The sequence below is a fragment of the Chiloscyllium plagiosum genome, unplaced genomic scaffold (assembly GCF_037043375.1).
Source record: "Chiloscyllium plagiosum isolate Xiang-an unplaced genomic scaffold, Cpla_swu_hap1 HiC_scaffold_16, whole genome shotgun sequence".
NCBI lineage: Eukaryota > Metazoa > Chordata > Chondrichthyes > Orectolobiformes > Hemiscylliidae > Chiloscyllium > Chiloscyllium plagiosum.
Genome location: NW_028270154.1, coordinates 53,883,270 through 53,903,029, shown reverse-complemented (window position 1 = coordinate 53,903,029; position 19,760 = coordinate 53,883,270). Strand labels below are relative to the sequence as shown.

At 41.2% G+C, this 19,760-nt stretch overlaps 1 protein-coding gene across 2 annotated transcripts in view; it reads left to right on the top strand.

The window, feature by feature from the left end:
* The window catches only part of cplx2b (complexin 2b), a 329,273-nt gene that overhangs the window by 45,476 nt on the left and 264,037 nt on the right, over positions 1 to 19,760 (top strand). Inside the window, exon 1 of one of the 2 annotated variants that reach the window (XM_087995402.1) lies at positions 16,029 to 16,148. The exons of the other annotated variant lie outside the window; for it this stretch is intronic. The gene's annotated coding sequence lies outside the window, so the exon portion shown is untranslated. Of the gene's footprint in view, positions 1 to 16,028; positions 16,149 to 19,760 lie in introns of those variants that run through there. 2 annotated transcript variants of the gene reach the window in all.

Genomic DNA, 19,760 nt, shown 5'->3' with positions numbered 1-19,760 from the left:
TCCAGATTAGAGTGGTGCTGGAAAAGCACAGCAGTTCAGTCACTTTCTTTTCTGGTTTTTCCACATTCAATTAAACATTCACCATGGTGGCTGCAGGTGATGCAATGCCCCAGAATTTCAAGTCTCTTCACTTAATGAGCCCCTCGGTGAGACCACTAGTTGAGGTGGAAATGTAGGCACCATTCCCTGCAGCCAGTTCAACTAATGCATTTCTAGACTCAAAAGCACATCGCAGAGCCCGGAATAAAAGGATACATAATTATCAAAACCTAATTTTCTGTCAAAATCATGCATGAATTTGGGAAGTTAGTTCTTGATATGCAATGATAATCAACTGTGGTGTTCAGGATGCAGAGGGGAACTTCTTACAGTATAAACTTGCTGAATTTTTCAGATTGCATGTGGGTATATTTCAGTTTGTACTTGGCTAGAGAAAATGTATTTGCCATAAGAATAAAATGTAGGGGTGTGGGGCTAAGAGTATCCACTTTATAGACAGAATGCGCACTTTCCAACTCCACTATAATAAGCAGTCTCGTGATTGTTATCAAGGATTGGCACTGATGAATGTTGCCTGGTTACAAGGTGAATGCACAGCTGTCAATATCCTTTATTTTCTACAGTCCTTGTTAGTTAATTGGATCCATTCCAAAATCTTAACAATGGAAGTGATTGTTACAAACAATGGCGCTGAAATGCTGAAAGCTCTGTAAAGTGGTTATTATAATAATATCCACAGCTTTGCATTATACAGATTTTATTGTGTAAAGTATGACAAAAGTGTTCCAGAAAGATTATAAAGTCCCAAAATGTTCTTTAATATGTAGTTTGGAAGCTCATGTATCTCTTTTCCATGCTAGTTCAACAGTCTGAGTAAAATGAAAAAAAATTGCAATGCAAAGACAAATGTTTTGTATTGCTCTGAAGACAAAGGTTTCTTACTGACTCTACTGAAAAAAGAATGCCTGCAGTCATTTAAGCTTGCATAGGTGGTACTAGACAGTGCTGGCCAAATATCTGGAAGTGTAATTGCCTCAGTATATTAAAAACTAAAAGGATACCCGAAAGCACTCTGATGTAGTGAGAGCTCGAGGGCCTTGACCACTGGAGGCGGCATGGCAGCTCAGTGGTTAGCACTGCTGCCTCACAGCGCCAGGGACCAGGATTCGATTCCAGCCTCGGATGACTGTCTTTGTGGAGTTTGCACATTCTCCCTGTGTCTGCGTGGGTTTCCTCTGGGTGCTTTGGTTTCCTCCCACAATCCAAAAATGTGCAGGTTAGGTGAATTAGTCATGCTAAATTGCCCATAATGTTCAGGGATGTGAAGGTTAGGTGCATTAAGCAGGGGTAAATGTAGAGTAACAGGGTAGGGAAATGCGTTCGGGTGGGATACTCTTCGGAGGGTTGCTGTGGACTTGTTGGGCCGAAGGGGCTGTTTCCACACTATAGGGATTCTATGAGTGGAGACCAAGGTAGGATCATTGGAAGAGGCTTCTGGAAGGAAATGTCAGAGACAATGAATACTATAATCTGTTCTGAGACAATGCAATAGTTCCATTCCCATGTGATCAAGGCGATTCTTATATAATACCATCTGTTCTATTATTCATATATCCTCAAATATACAAGGAAACAAAAATGCTGCAAATATTCAGCAGTTCTGGAAACATCTGTGAAAAAGAAGCAGAACTGTGTCAGAACATTGTGAGGTTTTTAGAACTCCACACCACAGTGTCCTGTGTATGTTTGAGACTGAGATAGATAGATTCTTGATCAATAAGTCAATCAAGGGTTATGGGGGATGGGTAGGAAAGTGAACATGAGACAGTAGCCAGGATACTATTAAATAGCAGAGCAGGCTTGAGGGACCAAAGGGCCTACTCCAGTTTGTGTTTCTTATGGTTTTATGGTCTACCTAATACTTCAGGTAATTGACTTTCGAATCCATTCAAGAGACACGAGTACAAAAATATAGGTTGACATTTCAATGCAGTACAGCATCATGCTCACAATACAAACTAATATGAACTTATAAGCTAAAATCCCAAAAGGAATTGTTTGATGTCAAACCAAAAGGCTTGATTGATCAGGTGGTCTTTTCTCTGTTGTCAATACACATGGAGTGGAGAGAACCCCAAGCTATCTTTTGTGTTTGGACAAGTCTCGACAAAGTTATTAGAATGCAAACCACCTTCCTGGACAGACGCCTAATAAAACATTAAAATACAAGAGACCCTTCCAGTGTTTAATGGTCATATTTCTTTAACTAATTAAAAAAGCCTGGTTTCACAATAATGCTGTAGACTCCAAAATTGAAATCAAGAAAATGTGGGTGAAAAGCTCTCTTTTATTAAGATGATATATGGATGAGTGATACTCGACCTCCATTGTTACACAAGGGTCTACCCTTTGGAAACTAAACATGAGAATATTGACAAAGAGATGTTCTAGTTACATGCCAGAAACTTGTTTTCATATAAAGTGATATAACAAAGCACTTTCTAAACAGAGAGGATGAAAAACTTTGGTACCAGCAAAGGCTAACGCCCTTGCCTGAGAACACCAGTGGACAGAGGCACAAGTTCGCCTTGAAATCACTACAGGGGGTTTATTACTGCACCTTGTCTGGAGTGGAGTAAAAGAAATCTGCTATTCTGAGCACACATCAAAAGCAAATTCATCCTTCTAAGACTGCAAATGTTTTTTTTCTTTAGTGGACATGAAAGCATTAAGGCCTGTTTTATTTCAAGTCTTTGCCGTGGGAAAAAGCAAGCATAACAGAGAACCCCTGAAATCATGAGACGTAAATGCTTTTAAAGTTGCAATGTTTGCTTGAGTATGTGTCATGCTGTATGAAAGTGCAAGTCTGTCTCGTTGCATATATTCAGGTTTCAACCATTTATCTTTTTTTCAAATGTTATAAGAAAACCCATCAATTGTTTCTTCCTGCCATTTACAACACAGCGTATAAAATGCCTTTTTTAAAACCAGCTACCTTCCGTTAGTTGAGAGGCGAAAAGGACGGAAACTCTCACCTGTTTGTAACAACTATGGGAGTGCTGCCATTGGTTGAAAGTCACTTTCAGATGAGACATTAAAATTAAAGCCCTCTCTGCATTCTATCTCACCAATATAAATTATCTGGTTCACATCGCATTGCTGTTTATGGGAGCTTACCATGTACAAATTGGCTGCCATCTTTGAAGAATTACAACAGCAGCAATGCATGACAAGCATTTCCAGGGAATTCACTTGGCTTTGGTCATTGTGCCTGTCCCTGTAAAGAAAAATGTTCCCCATTGAGACATGCAATGAAGGAGAAAAGAACAACATGTATTCTTGAGTGTGCTGCTTAGGAAATCTTGGTCATCACGTGTAGAGATAGAGAGGATAATGTGGAAATGGTAAGAATTGAAGGTGAGTTGGCAAACAAATTTGATAAAGGTTGGGCAAAGCTCATTATGCAAAGTCTCAATTTAATGTACTTCCACAGTGTATTGATAAATTGTTATGATTTCATTGATTAATTTATAATTCTGATTCTGTTGAAACAACTTTAACTCACAGCAATAATTTCGTCAAGGGCAAATTTGAGAAACAACCTTTACTTGGTGTCACAACGTTGTGGTTGACTTTAATGAAAAGGCTTGTTATTCACACCATTGAAGCACCATCAGCCATAGTGATACTCTCAGAATTACACCTTATTAGAAAATGTTCCAGATACTTTCATCAGCATCCCTGGATGTGTCCTCCCACTAGCAGGACTGGGTCTGTGGCAGGTGGTGAAGGAACTAAGAAGAGGGAAAAAACATACTTTGACCTAATTCTCACCAATCTGCCTGCCACAGATGCATCAGATCATGACAATACTGGTAGATGTGACCACTGTTTGGTTCTTCTGGACCCGTGTTTTCTTTAAATCTTTCTCCTTTCATCTTAAAAATACGCCCCCTAGTCTTAAAATACCCCAGTCTAGGGAAAAGATACTTACCACTAGCCTTATCTATACCTGTCATTATTTAATAAACCTCCATAAGGTCACCTCTCAACCTGTTATGCTCCAGTTGGAAAAGTCCCAGCCTATCCAAGCTGTCCTTATAACGCAAGCACTAATTCCCGGCAACATCCTGATAAATCTCTTCTGCATGCCTTCCAGCTTAATAATATCCTTTCTACGACAGGGAGACCAGAACTGGATACAATACTCTCAAAGAGACTTCATCAACATCCTGTGCAACCTCAACATAATGTCCCAAACTTGTATAATGAAACATCTGAGCAATGAAGGCAAGCATGCTAGATACCTCCTTAACCAACCTGCCTATATGTGATGCAAACTTCTAAGAATTATGTACCTGAAGCCCTAGGTCTCTCTATTCTACAACACTGCTCAAGGCTCCATTCTTAGTTGTATAAGTCTTGGTATTGTTTGTTTTATCAAAATAAAATACCTTGCATGTGTCCAAATTAAACTCCATTTGCCACTCTTCAACCCATTGACTCAATTGAACAAGATCTCTTTGTAATCTTAGACAACCTTCTTCACTGTCCACTATACCACCAATCTTGGTGTCATCCTCAAACTAACTAAACCATGCTTTTTATATTCTCAATATAAATGACAAACAAAAGTGGACCCAGGACCGATCCCTGTGAAAAACCGCTGTCACAGGCCTCCAGTCCAAAAAAACAACCCTCCACCATCATTCTGACTCCTACCGTTTTTGTATCTAATTGGCAAGTTCACCCTGAATCCCATGTGATCTAACTTTATTAATTAGTCTACCATGGCTTTACTGAAGTCCGAGTAAAGAATGTTTGCTGCTCTGCCCTTGTCGATCTTCTGGGTTACTTACACAAAAAACTCAAGCAAGTTTGTGAGACATGATTTCTCTCGCACAAACCCACGCTGACTAACCGTAATCATTCCTTGCCTCTCCAAATGCATATAAATCCTATCTTTCAGAATCACTTCTAACAACTTACTCGTCACTGAATTCAGATTCACCTTTTTATAGTTTCCAGGCTTATCCTTTCATCTCTTCTTCAACAAAAGAATAACATTAGCCAGTCTCCAGTCATTCGGCATCTCACTTATTTATAGATGATACAAATATTTTTGCAAGGGACCCCGCTATTTCCTCCATAACTTCCCATAAAGTCCTGGGATATACTAGATCAGGTCTTAGAGATCTATCCACCTCTATTTTTTTCTAAGATTTCCAACACTTCCTTTTTCTGTAAAGTGAACTGTTTTCAAACATTAATATTTATTTAACTGAGTTCTCTCGAGTTATGCAGTACTGTCACTATGCCGAATGGAATAAATTTCAAACAAAACTAGTAACACAAGGCTGGACATTCATGAGATGCTTCCAGCAGAAGAATTGTTCTCAAACACAATCTTCAACCACATGGCCCTGTTTAAATCCCATTCTGCCACTATCATCAAGTCAATAGATCAACTCTGATTAAATGAAGAATGCAGGAGAACATGCCAGGAGCAGCATCAAATGTGTTTAAAATGAGATGCCAACTTGGTGAAGTTATAAAACAGGACTACTTGTATGCTAACAGCTTAAGCAGCAAGTGATAGACAGGGTTAAGCAATTCTAATTGCAGTGGTTCTGCAGTCCTGTCAAATCCAGTTGGGAATGGTGGTGGGCAATTCAACAATTCATAGGAGGAGGCTCCACAAATATTTATTGTTGGAGGAGCCCAGTACACCAGTACAGAAGATGCACTGTAGCATTTGGAATAATCGTCAGCCAGAAATATTGAGTGAATGATCCATTTCAGCTTCCCCCATAGGTCCCTAGCATCACAGAGTCCATTTTTCAAGCAATTCAATTCACTCCATGTGATATCGACAGGTTCATGGATTCATTAAATACTGCAAAGACTTTGGGTACTGACAATATTCTTGCAATGCTACTGAAGACTTACAGTTAGAAAGTAAGTTGCCCCAAGCGACTAGACACTACACTGACATCACTGATAATATGGAAAATCACTGATAATATGGATATTTTCTGTCACAGAAAAGAACAGTGCAAATCGAACCCCACTGATTATCCTACTCTCGAACATTAGCAAAATGATGAAGGAGGTGCCATCAATGCCATCAAGTATCACTTGCTTAACAATAACCTAGATCACTGACACTCGGTTTGCCTTCCACCAGGGCCACATAACTTCTGACTTCATTATAGCTGTGAATCAAGCAAAGGCGAAAGAGCTGAACTCAGAGATGTGGCAAGTTACTGTCCTTGATATTGAAGCTGGATTTGACGGCATGTGGTATCAAGGAACCACAGTAAAATTAGAGTTGTGGAGATAAGAGTAAGACTTATCCATTGGATAGAATCATACCTAGAACAGAGGACGATGATTGTGGTTGTTGGAGGTCAGTCATCTCACCTCTGGTACATCTGTACAGGGGTTCCTCAAAGTACCTTCCCTCTTTCATAAGATCAGAATTGGAAATATTCGCCCAATGATTGCACAACATTCAGCACTATTCATGACTCCTCAGTTACTATATAAAGCAGTCCATGTCTAAATGCAGCAAGATGGGGACAATATCCAGGTTTGTGCTAACAAGTGGCAAGTAGCAAAAACAGAAGTTGCTGGAAAAGCTCAGCAGCTCTGGCAGCATCTGTGAAGAGAAATCAGAGTTGATATTTCAGAGTTCGGTGATCATTCCTGTTTTGTGGAAAGGTCACTGAAACATTAACTGTGATTTATCTTCACAGATGCTGCCAGACCTGCTGAGCTTTTCCAGCAACCTCTGTTTTTGTTTCTGATTTACAGCATCCACTGTTCTTTCAGTTTTTAAGTGGCAAGGAACTTGTACTATACATGTGCCAGGCAATGACAATCTCCAATAAGTGAGAATCTAACCAATGTTCTTTGGCATTAATTGGCATTACCATGTCACTTACCACCTTGACTTGGAAATATATTGCCGTTACTTCAGGGTCGCGGGGTCAAAACCTTCTCTAACAGTACTGGGGGGTCTACTGACACAAAATGGCTTGCATCAGTTCAAAACATCTTCTGAAGGACAACTTAAGGTACTTAAAGTTGGCAAAGCCAACAAAGCACTCATCCTCTGATCGAATGTCAAAGAAACAGCTTGGAAATGCTTTATCAATCAGACCTTGGGGGAAATCTTCTCAATCATTCACTACTCAGTTATTTCATTCATTTAGGACCGGTAGATTATGAGCATAATAAACACACTATGAGGACATTATTTTCAATAGCGTATTTGAGATGTTATCCTTTGAAATAAACACAACAAAGGCAGAGATTTCAGACTTCACTTTGGTCTAGACATTTAGCTTTTGAAGTGGTAATTTGACCATTAGCTGCAATCTTTGAAAGACCATATGTGTTGTGCCACAGGGGTCAGTATTGAGACCTTTGTTATTTGTTATTTACATAAATGATCTAGATGTGAATGTACAGAGCATGATTAGTAAGTTTATGGATAATACAGAATTAGGAGGTATTGTTGATAGTGAGCAAAGTTATCAAAAATTACAGATGGAAGTGAGCTGACAATTAGCATATGCAATTCAATACAGGCAAGTGTGAGGTGTTGCACTTCAGAAAGTCAAACAGTAAATGGTAAAGTCGTGAGGAGTGTTGTGGAACAGAGGGACCTAGGAGTACAAGTACATAGCTCATTGAAAGCAGTGACACAGGTAGGCAGGGTGTTGAAGAAGGCGTTTAGCATACGGACTTTTGGGCAAGCCATTGAGTATAGGAGTTGGGACGTTATGTTACAGTTGTATAAGTCATTGGTGAGGCTGCACTTGGAGTATTGTGTACAAGTTGGTCACCCTATTATATGAAATAAATAGTTAAATTGGAAAGAGTGCAAAGAAGGTTTATTAGGATGTTGCCATGACTAGTAGGCCTGAATTATAGGGAGAGGTTGGCCAGGATAGGGCTTTGTTTCTTGGAAGGCAGAAGAATGAGGTGTGTCCTTATTGAGATGTACAAAATCATGAGGCCCATAGGTAGGATGAATTCATATAGTCCTTTTCCAAGGGATGAGGAATTGAAAACTAGAGGACATAAGCTTAAAATGAGAGGGGAAAGTTTTAAGAAGGACCTGAGAGGCAACATCTTCACGCAGAGAGTGGTGCGTATATGGAATGGGCTGCCAGAGAAAGTGGTTGAGGCAGGTACAATAGCAGCACTTAAAAACATTTGGATAGGTACATGAATGGGAAGGGTTTGGAGGGATATGGACCAAATGTGGGCAATTGGAACTAGCTGAGTGGGCACTATGGTCAGCATGGACCAGTTCGGGTCAAAGGGCCTGTTTTCATGCCTTTTTGCTCTATGACTATATGTCTGAATATGAATCGCCCTGCATTAGAGAGACAAGTGGTTATCATGCCTGAGGGACAGAAATCCACATCAGATACTACAGATATACCAGAGACATTCTATATGACAGACATTCATATACTACAGACATCTGTAGCTTTTCTAATAAATATGCTTTCCTTCATTAAGGTATTATGCAGGCATGCTGGAGATGAAACATTCATCAAGGCATGTAAGACAAGATTAAGAATGACTATTGCCAGTTCCATTGCACTTCTGACTGCAACATGTGCCTTATTATTTTGTAGCTCCCCATGGATCTGTTGAAGCATTACTTAATTATCAGCCCTGTTCATGAATCCACATCTTGATGCATGGTTGCAAATCATGAGGGCTGGTTTTGTGAATTGCCATATAATCAATGCATCATGCATTGCAGCATAAGTTGCTTGGCATTTCACACAAACTGTACATTGATAGAGTGAAAGTGTTTCTTTTGCTTGTAAAATGGCAGAAGCTGTCTGGAACTTTGATGCCACGCACATTCTATCAGTTACTCAGTGCAGTGGCAGAAATCTTCTTAGTCTTTAAAATGAAACATCTTTCTCTCTGTTTTCTGTGATTTAGTTGAATGGGATCAATCTTTGCAAAAGAGATTCACTGATGCGCCTGATACATTGGCGATCAGCTGCCTGAGGCAAAGATAATTGGATGAACCAATTACAAAATTTCTCAAGACAGTGATGACTCTAACCGACAGACCTCTTCGTAAAAGTGAGCTGCAAACCTTCCATCAGCTCCGCTCCCCACTGGAGGATGGGATGGGGAATGTTAAAGGGATAGCATAGCTTTGGCATTGATAGTGACCTTTTAGTGTGAATTATCAGACAGGTTCTAAGAAGGTATGAAATCCTGAGAGACTGGTGAGTGCATCTAGGCATATAGAGGAGAGACACCTTTTATGATTCTTTGCTTTAAAAGCCTCCAATCTAGCTTCATCAATGTGCTTCTTTTCCACCACTTAGCAGAAGAATCGCATGATTAGCTTTAAGAAATCCACAGCTCCAGTCCAAATCAGCTTAATATCACCTGATGGGACCTACAGCATTTGACACACTGGCAAAGTAGCACAGACCTCAAGAATAGCAACAAAACACTGTACTCAATGTGTAATCAGCCTCAGACGTTTTTAAAATGCTCTTACTGACATTTATATAGCAGTTGTAATTATTTATGTTATTTTTTACTAACTTATCCATAGACTTCAAATGGTGCTGAATCAAAATGGCGTTTTTTTGTTTGGCAAGAAATTTGAGAGGTAATTTTGAGGTGATACATATTATACCTTAAATGAGTACCAGTTCACATGACAATGATGCTATCCGCCATACTTGACAAAGAAGGTATAAGGGCATTCTTATTTATTCCCAAGAATGACTATTTATCTTTAAATGTGACACTGTTGGTATTATTGGGTGCTGGGATAATTTTCTTATAGCGATTCCAGGCAGATCAAGCAGCCATTGAATCCCAGAAATCTCTTCAATTATGAGTAAATGCTACTCAAGATAAAATCTTGACTCAAACTTCATTTACTGACGTGTTGTTTCCGGTGTATTGATCAATGTCATCTCCAGGCAGCAAAAGCTTGCTCATGAGCTCTCCTGAGTAGTTAATCACTGATCTTGGTAAGGGGAACATATCTGCTTTGAATCTTGTGTCACTATGCAAATAAAATACAAAAGCATGATGTACTAAAAGCAACGAAATACTGGAGATAGTGTTCTGAGTGTCAAATATTTTAGAACATCAAAAAAGTGCTAAGACCTACTTACAATATCAGCAGGGATAATTAATTGAGAAAGCTAGGTGAGGAATCAAAAATAATAGGGCAATATAGCATCAGGGTTGATAAGGATTGGGGAGACAAGAGAGACACCAAGAAGTTGGGATTAAAAGCATGTACATTGCAGTTGAAGGAAAATAACCTGAGAAAGGTAAGAAGGTACATTGTTTGCAGGAGGGAAAAGGAGTTAGAATAAAAGGTAGGTGAAAATTTATCTTGGCTAATGCCATTCTGACATTTGGAAGCATTACCCATGATTAATCTCTGCAGGAGTACAATGAGGTTACATTTCAATAGAATGGTGTGGAGGAATAGGGTCTTTTGGAGCTTCAGACCAACCCAAGTTATTTCAATGATTAATTTTTAAGTGAACAAGTAAACAGCCATGCCAGTCACTGAATTCAATACACTCACAAGAAATAAATCAATAAACCATGAGTAAACTCTCATTTCATTTTGGGAAAAATCATCTTCAGAACTGCAAGTTTCTACTCAAATATATTTGCATTTCTCCAAATATAAAATCTTTATAAATTAGCATCATTCAATCGTGTCATAAAATATAACTTTCTTCGAAAATCGGTTCTGCCTTACAGAACATTCCTCGATTTATATCTTAGTAAGGTCTCACGGAAAATAAGGATTTGCATCACTGCCCTGTCCTCCATCTGTGATCGACAGTGGATACCAGGCACTGATAGCTTGGGGCACGCTCCATGGGCATGGGCCACACACACTCCGTGTCCACAAACATTAGTATCCAACATGTATCTAAGAATCCACACAGCACGTCTGCATTTGCAGATTGCTTCTGCATTTTAATGCTGCAATTTAGGCTGTACTTGTAACTATCCCGATGAAGGGCTTTTGCCTGAAACGTCGATTTTCCTGTTCCTCGGATGCCGCCTGACCTGCTGTGCTTTTCCAGCACCACTCTAAACTTGACTCTGATCTTCAGCATCTGCAGTACCCACTTTCACCTGTTATCTTTGTGGTGCTGCAGCAAAAACACTGAGCAATCAGGGACATGCAACAAGCTCAAAGATTGGAATAAACTGCACCTTTGAGCCTTTGACTTGCTATTATAATGCACAGTCTGTGGTCATCTATTTGTTCACAGCATTCTTGCCATACATTGCCCTGCCTTTGCATGCTTTGCCTCCTTGGCCACTGGTATAAGTTCATTTTACTACTGTCTTGTCATACCTTTAGCATAGACATAAAGCGAGAAAGCTTGTCACAGGCCTCAGTCACATCAAGGGGAATGGTCTTTGCTTAGGGAATCTAGCACGATAAGTCAAAGGTGGCCTCTGATACCAACCCAAGGGCTTGGATACAAACAGCAACTTGGGAGCGGGGGTGGTCAGAGTCAGGTTTCTGACCTCATAAAGGCTGAGGAGATTGATGGGCAGTTCGCCACTGGTTTTGCCCTATTAAGGTCTGTTTTCCTCCTGAAATGAATGAAAAGCTGATATTACAGGAAATGGAATTTGGTGACAGAGCTGTTACTGTTGATGCGGTGGGGAGGTGTCCTGTGTGAGTGAGTAAGCAGCACAGAGGGCATGCAGACTTCGTGCTGTTAGGAGGAGGGAGAGTGAGTGTGGAAGGTGTTACAGGTAATAGGGAGAGCAGTAGGGAGTGTTGTGAGTGAGTGAGTGAGTGAGTGAGTATGAGATGTTGGAGAGAAGATGGTGTCACTTACACTGTGAAGTGGAGAAGGACATTGACCGTCATACTACAATGTGAGGCATTCCTCCCGATGCCTGAGATTCGGGTGGCAACCTGAGACTAGACTGGGATGATCTGCTGTCATGGCTTCCACTGTTGGTCCTGGAGAAGGTAGAAGTGAGACAGCCATGTCCAGCTGGACATCCAGATCCCTGTCTGCAAAGTGGGGCCCCAATTATACCCCTGTCTGCCATGTCAGGGCAAATGTCAGGAACCATGCAGGGTAACTCTGAACTGATAGTGCTTGTCTGGCTGCAAACAGGCTTTAAAGTTGGCATGGGTGCAAGGGACACCAGTGCATTCTGATATATCGGCTGAGCACCAAGTTGTTCAGGGATTGGATTATGGTTAAATGGGACAGAAATCACATGTGAATGATACCACAGGACAGTAGGTAATTTATCAGGGGGTTTGGTAAGATAGGCCAAAAGAACGTTCCTTCACAGCGGCAAGCCCTCCAACTTGAAAACATAAGGTTCAGCTCTTGTGTTTCAGCTGGAAATAAACAAGGAAGCCACTTGCTTATTTTCACCTCACATTCCTCAATGTTGAATAACATGTGGAGGGATCATTGCATACAGCATACTTTAGTTGAGAAATTTCATTTTCTATCGCCAAGAAGTGGAGATATTACCACCGTTGTCCAAGCCCTGGATGATATAACTACCAGATTGAACTTGTGGCAAATGGTGAATCATCAATACAGGGAGTGGAGGAAGCTGCATGATCTTCTTCTCACCAGTAGGTTGCATCCATCCATGCTAGCAGTGATAGTACTGCTTACCATACAGTTCTTACAGAGATGATTCAGTTTTAGCATTGATGACATCTTTCATTATGTTACGTTTCCGCATTAATATCTGAATGTTTGAACTGTTCAGAGAACAGTATGATTTAATTTTGCATATTGAAACACACCAGCAACACTATCTGATCATATTCTACTGGAAATTTGGATCAGATAAGTGTTGAATTCAGGGAATCATAGAATTCCTACAGTGTGGAATTACGCCATTCAGCCCCTCCTAAGAGCATTCCACCCAGACATACTCACCTACACGAGCTCAGTAATCCTGCATTTCCCATGACTAATCCACTTAGCCTGAACATCCCTGGACACTATTGGCAATTTAGCATAGCCAGTCCACCTAACCTGCACATCTTTGGATTCTGGGAGGAAACCAGAACACCCAGAGGAAACCCATGCAGACACGGGGAGAATGTGCAATCTCCACACAGACAGTCACCCAAGGATGAAATCAAACCCAGGTCCTTGGTGCTGTGAGGCAACAGAGTTAACCGCTGAGGCAATGTGCCACCTAATTCTTGCCACTTGAATGTCTTGCTGCACCCAGTTTCCTGTCTCGTCTTGCTGCAACTTTCAACTGTATGACCATCGTATTTTAGAAACTTTTCAATCAGGATAAGAAAGCTTTCCCTAGGTATGGTCTTGATAGCTTATTTCCAGATGCAGGTGGTCAGTGAAATTGGTTATGGCTAGAATTTTGCATACTTTAGTCATAAGATTTAACAAGTCTCAGTGTTGGTCTGACAATAAGGATGAACTAGCCCAGTGAGGCTAATTAAGTAGCAAGGCTGTGCTATTAATAATTTTAGTTAGCCTCTGATAAACTGCAGAGTTTGCGTAGCTTATTGGACATGATATGTGTATTGACTTAGTCTCAAGAAGGGAAACATAATAATCATGCTTGTAGAATTTCTTGTCATATTTGCTTATGGCAAAGTTAATCCAAGTATTCTATTTACATTATTCATTATTGCTTACTAAAATAAATGATACATTTATATGCTTATTTGAAAACTACTAAGTATTCTCATTCACAGTACACATCGACCCTTTCAAAAGACTTTAACTATAAACAAGTTCTCTCACAGATGTAATAGTGACATATATTGGTGCTTACCTTTTATAAAATAATGTCTATGTTGGTTAACCTTGAATGGCTGGTGTGCAAGCAGAGTGATTCAATTCCCACACTAGCAGAGGTCACCATGAAGGCCCCAACTTCTCAGTGTTGCTCTTGCCTGAGTCTTGATGCCATTCAGGTCAAACGCATCACCAGTCATCACTCTCTGATGAGAGAGCAGTCCTTGGGGACGACAGCAATTTTGTGGGATTACCAAATAATATAGCAACAAATGGCAGCCGATAATGCTCATGTCAGCTCTTTTGGTAGAGTTGTTCAAACTATTCCCATCTCCTTCTCTTTCCCCATAACTTCATTCTATTTTTCTTCAAAGTATTTACCTTTTGAATCTTACTATTGAATCAATTTCCAGCACCATTTTGTGCAGTGAATTCCTGTTTGCCGCAACTTGCTATGTTTTCAAAAAGCTCCCTCATGTCGCCTCCTATTTTGATTAAAGAAAATTTACAGTCCAGGAATAGGCCTTTCAGCCCTCCAAGCCTGAGCCAATCCAAATGTACTGTCTAAACCTGTCGGTCAATTCCTAAGCATCTGTATCTCTCTACTCCCCACCAACTCATGCTTCTGTCCAGACGCATTTTAAATGAATCTACCGTACCTGCCTCTACCACCTCTGCTGGCAACGCGTTCCAGACTCCCACCATCCTCTGTGTGAAGTACTTGCTGTGTGTATCCCCCTTAAACTTTCCACTTCTCACCTTGAAAGCGTGACCTCGCGTTATTGAATCCTTCACCCTGGGAGAAAGCTTGTCTCTATCCACCCTGTCTATACCCTTCATGATTTTATAAATCTCAATCAGGTCCCCCCTCAATCTCCTTTTCTCTAATGAAAATAAATCTAACTTACTCAACCTTTCTTCATAGCTAGCACTCCCATACCAGGCAACATCCTCGTAAACCTCCTCTGCACCCTCTCCAAAGCATCCACATCCTTTTGGTGGTGACCAGAACTGTACACAGTATTCTAAATGTGACCGAACCAATGTCTTGTACAATAGTAACATGACTTGCCAGCTCTTATACTCAATACCCCGTCCAATGAAGGCAAGCATACTATATGCCTTCTTGACCACTCTATCCACCTGTGCAGCAACCTTCAGGGTACAATGGACCTGCACTCCCAGATCTCTCTGCCCAAGGCTCTTCCATTCATTGTATAATTCGCTTTAGAATTAGACTTGCCTAAACGCATCACCTCACATTTGTCTGGATTGAAATCCATCTGCCACTTTTCCTCCCAACTCTCCAGTCGATCGATATCCTCCTGTATTCTTTGACAGTCCCTTATGCTTTCTGCTACTCCACCAATGTTCATGTCATCTGCAAACTTGCTGATCATACCAACAGTGCTCTCTTCCAGATATATATATATATATATATATATATATATATCTGGAAGAGAGCACTGTTGGTATGATCAGCAAGTTTGCAGATGACATGGATAAAGAACTGGATGAGCAACAGGAGTCAGAGAGTAGTAGTTGAAGGGGGTTTCTCAAAATGGAGTAAGGTGACCAGTGGTGTCCCACAGGGTTGGGGCCACTGTTGTTTGTAATATATATATATATATATATATATATTACAAACAACAGTGGCCCCAACCCTGTGGGACACCACTGGTCACCTTACTCCATTTTGAGAAACCCCCTTCAACTACTACTCTCTGACTCCTGTTGCTCATCCAGTTCTTTATCCACCTAGCTAGAACACCCCGCACACCATATGACTTCACTTTCTCCATTAGTCTACCATGGGGAACCTTATCAAATGCCTTACTAAAGTCCATGTATATGACATCAACAGCCCTTCCTTCATCTACCAACTTGGTAATTTCCTCGAATGATTCTGTTAAGTTGGTAAGGCACGCACAAAACCATGTTGCCGAGCACTGATAAGCCCATTCTTTTCTAAATATAAATAGATCCTATGCCTCAGTACCTTCTCCAGCAACTTTCCCACTACCGACGTCAGGCTCACTGGTCTGTAGTTACCAGTGTAGTCTGTAGTTATGTTGTACAGGGGGACAACATAAGTCATCTTCAATCTGTACCTTCTAGTTACCTATCACTCTGCCACCGGAAATCAGAAGCATTCATGAATTTGAAGAATTTTATTAAATCTCTTACTTGAAAACTACTAAGCATTCTTATTCACAGAACACGTATACCCTTCAAAAGACTACAAGCTATATTGAGAGAGGCAAGAGAAGAGATTACTGGGGCCTTGACCAAGTTCCTTATATCCTCATTAGCCTTTGGAGACATCCTGGATGACTGGTGAGTAGTTAATGTTGTTCATCTGTTCAAGGCAATGGGCTGAGAAGTAGCAGATGGTGTTTAATTTAGATAAATGCGAGGTGCTGCATTTTGGAAAAGCAAATCTTAGCAGGACTTATACACTTAATGGAGAAAGTGAGGACTGCAGATGCTGGAGATCAGAGCTGAACATAGGTGGGGAGTTCTTGGACTAAGGGGGACAGGGCCGTGTCGAGGTATGCACAAATTCACCTGCACCTCCACACACATCATTTACTGCATCCGCTGCACCCGATGTGGTCTCCTTTATATTGGGGAGACAGGCCGCCTACTTGCGGAACGTTTCAGAGAACACCTCTGGGACACCCGGACCAACCAACCCAACCACCCCGTGGCTCAACATTTCAACTCTCCCTCCCACTCCACCAAGGACATGCAGGTCCTTGGATTCCTCCATCGCCAGACCATAACAACACGACGGCTGGAGGAAGAGCGCCTCATCTTCCGCCTAGGAACCCTCCAACCACAAGGGATGAACTCAGATTTCTCCAGTTTCCTCATTTCCCCTCCCCCCACCTTGTGTCAGTCCCAACACTCGAACTCAGCACCACCTTCCTAACCTGCAATCTTCTTCCTGACCTCTCCGCCCCCACCACCACTCCGGCCTATCATCCTCACCTTAACCTCCTTCCACCTATCGCATTTCCAACGTCCCTCCCCCAAGTCCCTCCTCCCTACCTTTTATCTTAGCCTGCTTGGCACACTCTCCTCATTCCTGAAGAAGGGCTCATGCCCGAAACGTCGATTCTCCTGTTCCTTGGATGCTGCCTGACCTGCTGCGCTTTTCCAGCAACACATTTTCAGCTTATACACTTAATGGTCAGGTCCTAGGGAGTGTTGCTGAATAAAGAGACCTTGGAGTGCAGGTTCACAGCTCCTCGAAAGTGGAGTCACAGGTAGATAGGATAATGAAGAAGGTGTTTGTTCAGCTTTCCTTTATTGGTCAGAGTATTGAATACAGGAGTTGGGAGGTCATGTTGCGGCTGTACAGGACATTGGTTAGGCCGCTTTTAGAATATTTCGCGCATTTCTGGTCTCCTTCCTATCGGAAGGACGTTGTGAAACTTGAAAGGGTTCAGAAAAGATTTGTAAGGATGTTGCCAAGTTTGGAGGATTTGACTTGCAGGCTGTGGCTGTTTTCCCTGGAGCATTGGAGGCTGAGGGGTGATCTTATAGAGGATTAGAAAACCATGAGGGGCATGGATAGGATAAATAGACAAAGTCTCTTCCCTGGGGTGGGGGAGTCCAGAACTAGTGGGCATAGGTTTGGGTGAGAGGGTAAAGATATAAAAGACCTAAGAGGCAACTATTTCACACAGAGGTGGTACGTGTGGAATGAGCTGCCAGAGGAAGTGGTGAAGACTAGTACAATTGCAACATTTAAGAGGCATCTTAATGGGTATATGAATAGGAAGGGTTTGGAGGGATATGGGGTGGGTGCTGGCAGGTGGGACTAGATTGGGTTGGGATATCTGGTTGGCATGGATGAGTTGAACTGAAGGATCTGTTTCCATGCTGTACATCTCTATGACTCTACGACTCTAAGAAGGGAAATAGAGATAATCCAGGAAACGATAGAACGGTGAGTCTCACGTTAGTGATTGGGGAGTTATTGGAGAGAATTGTTGGGAATAGGATTTACATGCATTTGGAAAAGCATGGCCTAATTAGAAATAGTCAGCATGACTTTGTGTAGAGCAGATCATGTTATATTAACATGATTAAAGTTTTTGAAGAGGTGACAAAGGTGATTGATGAGGGTAGAACAGTAGATGTTGTCTACATGGATTTCAGAAAGGCTTTCAACAAAGTCCCTCATGATAGGCACTTCCACACAATTAAGGTGCATGGGATCCATTGTGACTTGGCTGCATGGATTCAGAATTGGCTTGCCCATAGGCTGGAGATCTCTGACTAGCGGTGTTCCGCAGGGATCCATACTGGGACCTCTGGTGTTTGTGATATATATATTTTATATGTATATATAAATGACTTGGATGAAAATGTAGATGAGTGGGTTAGTAAGTTTCCAGAGGATACAAGGATCGGTGGAGTTGTGTATAGTGTAGAAGGTTGTCGAAGGATACAACAGAGTATAGATCAGCTACAGATATGAGCGGAGAAATGGCAGATGGTGTTAAATCTAGATAGGTGTGAGGTGCTGCAGTTTAGGAGATCAAATGTTAAGGACCCTGAACAGCATTGATATACAGATGGATCTTGGAGTTCAAGTCCATAGCTCCCTGAAAGTGGCTGTGCAAGTAGATAGGGTTGTAAAGAAGGTGTATGGCATGCTTGCCTTTGTTGGTCGGGGAATTGAGTGCAAGAGTCAGGATTGAGAGTGTGGTGCTGGAAAAGCACAGCAGGTCAGGCAGCATTCAAGGAGCAGGAAAATTGACATTTTGGGCAAAAGCCCTTCATCGGGAATTCAGTCATTCCTGATGAAGGGCTTTGTCCGAAACATCGATTTTCCTGCTCCTCGGATGCTGCCTGACCTGCTGTGCTTTTCCAGCACCACACTCTCGACTCTAATCTCCAGCATCTGCAAGAGTTAGGATGTCATGTTGCAGCTTTATGAGACTTTGTTAGGCCATAGTTAGAGTATTGCATTCAATTCTGGTTGTGTCGTGGAGAAAAATATGGAGAATCACCAGGAGATGCAGAATGTTCTTCAAGAAGTAGGTCTATTATTTGCAAACAAAACACCGTGACACTGAGAAAGCAGATTCTCGAATGCCCACAAACCCCAGGGTCCGTGGATTTTTATAATTTTTTTTATCATGTTTCTGTTAGCTTATCAGCATGTCCAACTATATTAATCAAAGTACCTCACTCTAGCTACACAATAAACCGTTGATGTTAGTTTCCATTATCTCTTTAGTTGTACATTCTACCTAATGTTATTCTAATGTCATGGTTACATATTTATTGCTAACTCTGCTACAGTGACCTTCTATTTCAGACTAACCTGTCATGATAGATATTTAGCTATTCCATTTATTACAATAGTCTCGTGTCTCAAGCTGACTCTACTAACTATTAATTAGATATTTTAATATCATGTCCCAAACATTTATGGTCCCAATCCTGCCATAATAACACTTAACAGAGAAACTTGCTTTATTACTTGCGTTATCTCATCTCGCCATAGTGACCTTTCAGCTTTAACCTTACTCTGCTAATTGGTGTAAGAGCATTCCACTATTCTTATCCCATCCTGCCTTTCACAGGCCACAGATTGCCAGTGGTCTTCATGCTTTAACCCTTCCCATGCTTTCATGTTCTTTATTTTCCATAGTCGCTACTTTACAGGAAAGTAGTGGAGGCTTTGGAGAGAGTGCAGAAAACGTTTACCAGGAAGCTGCCTGGATTACAGGATATGAACTATAAGGACAGGCTAGAAAAACTCAGGTTGTTTTCTCTGGAGCGGTGGAGGCTAAGGGGAGACATAATAGAAGTCTTTAAATTATCAGATGCGTAAATAGGGTTGATGGTCAGAATCTTTTTGATCGAGTTAAAATGTCAAAAACTAGGGACCATGCATTTAAGGTGAGAGGGGAAAAGTTCAAAGGA